This window comes from Quercus suber, unplaced genomic scaffold, assembly GCF_002906115.3.
Source record: "Quercus suber isolate HL8 unplaced genomic scaffold, Cork oak 2.0 scaffold_200, whole genome shotgun sequence".
Classification (NCBI taxonomy): domain Eukaryota; kingdom Viridiplantae; phylum Streptophyta; class Magnoliopsida; order Fagales; family Fagaceae; genus Quercus; species Quercus suber.
In genome coordinates this window covers 457,217-459,348 of record NW_027069658.1, presented here as the reverse complement: position 1 = coordinate 459,348, position 2,132 = coordinate 457,217, and the positions used below count along the sequence as shown (strand labels likewise).

Genomic DNA, 2,132 nt, shown 5'->3' with positions numbered 1-2,132 from the left:
CTGCCTATCTAAAATTTAGACCATTTTAATTTAAAAAGCGATACAATATATAGTTTGGCAATGCTACAATAGTTTAAAAGCCTCTCATTATAAATATATAAAAAATAACCGGTTAATATTAAAAGAAACACGAAAATAGAAATAGAGAGGCAATGAAAGAGAGAGAGGTGACGAGGAAACAGGGAAAGAAGCAGAGAAAGAGAGAGGCGATCCTGGGACACGGACGAAGAAACAGAGAAGAGGCAGAATCAGACCACCAAAACCACCAAAACATAGAAAGAAAAATCTATGGCCTATCAACACTGGTAAATTTTTTTAGATTTGGGTATGAAATGTTACTTTTAATTGAGTTTTCCTATTGGATAGGTTTAGATTTGATTTTTTTTTTTTTTTTTTGGGTTTTTAAAACAGAGAATGATTGAGAGGGATACAGAGAGGGAATTGCAGATTGTCGAAACCGGCATCGGTACATTTTTCTCTCTCTTTTTTATTTTTTATTTTTTATTTTTCCAGATTTGGGTATGCAATGTTACTTTTTATGGAGTTGTATAGGTTTAGATTTTATTTTGGCTTTGATTCGTTTCTGTTTTAGGTTTTTGAGTTCTCCATGAAATTTTCATTGGGATCAAATAAGTATAGAATTGAATGTTACGCTGATATTACTTTTTTCATTTTCAATCTTAATTTAGTTTTTTTTTTTTTTTTTTTTTTTGTTGGAACCACATGCACACTGCACAAAGAGAGGCCGCATACCCATTACCCCATAATTAGTAAAGTTATTGCTTTTTTATGGTTTTTTTTTTCAAGTCTGGGGATTGAATATGATTTAGGTTTGAATTCCTTGGTTGGATTGGTTTAGATTTAGATTTAGTTATCTACCATGTAGGAAAAATACCCACTTAATTAAAAACAAACTCGCGTAAAACAAACTTGAAACACTACACTCAAAGAAGAACGATGCATCTATTCGAACCGAAAGAAAAATGTTGTATCTGTTGCTATTTCTGTGATGTATGTCTGTGGCTGTATTTTTGCTGCTGCATATTCTGTTTTCTACAGAACAGGTTCTGGATTTTCTGCATAATCTGTGCTTTCAGGGGGGCTGGGTGTAATATGTGTTGCTGTTTCTGTGATGTATGTCCATGGCTGTATTTCTACTGCTGCATATTCTGTTTTCTGTAGAACAAGTTTAGGATTTTCTGCATAATCTGTGCTTACGGTGGGTTGAGTGTAATATCTGTTGTTGTTTCTATGATGTTGTCCATGGGCTGTATTTCTATTGCTGCATATTCTGTTTTCTGCAGAACAGAAAGGATTTTCTGCATAATCTGTGTTTACAGGAGGGTAATTGTAATATCTGTTGCTGTTTCTGTATTCTATGTCCATGGATTGTATTTATTTTGTTGCAGATTTTGTTTTCTGCAGAACAGGTATTTGTTCCCCTATGTTTATGCTTACATGGTTGTTATGTGTTTGTACATGTATTTCCCTTTTATCAAATAAACTTTCTATATTTATCTCAAAAAAAAGAAATTCATAAATACTGCTCATTGCAATTTGTTTGCATCGTTTGGTTTTGTTGAACGCCTCATGGGTAGTTAGCTTATCTTCTCAAACTTTCAAATGTCGTTTATCTGAATTGTTAATTTAATTTTTTCCGTTGGGTTCTCTACAATAAAATGAAAGGTATGATAGCATAAATTTTCCTCTTTATTTCATTGTTCAATGAAATCTCTTTCCCATTTGCAATTGCTTTGATTTAGAACAACAACGCAAATAAGACTATAAGTGCAAACATTTTATGGGAAAAGAAAATCTTAAAAAAAGAGATTTTAAGAACTTAACTGGAACTTAAAATAGATGGGTACATTCAAGGTTTTACTTTTAAGGTAGGAAACGTTGAAGGAACTGTTGTCGGGAGAAAGGAAGGAATTAAACAAATGGGAAGTAAAACCAAACTTCAAAACATAGATTTACGACAAAGAACAAAAAAATTCAAACACAAAAACGAAATGAAGATTATCAAATTAACACAGTCATAGACTATTATTTTCAAATTAAGCATAGGGGCCAACATCAAAATGAAGATTATCTATTATATGACTAATTAGTGAAGGTGAGGGAAGAGTACA

At 32.2% G+C, this 2,132-nt stretch overlaps 1 long non-coding RNA gene across 1 annotated transcript; it reads left to right on the top strand.

The window, feature by feature from the left end:
* Positions 1-1,541, top strand: LOC136069974 (uncharacterized). The gene is made up of 2 exons (XR_010631174.1): positions 1-305; positions 412-1,541. It is a non-coding gene; the product is annotated as an uncharacterized LOC136069974 (long non-coding RNA).
* Positions 1,542-2,132: the final 591 nt, after the last annotated feature.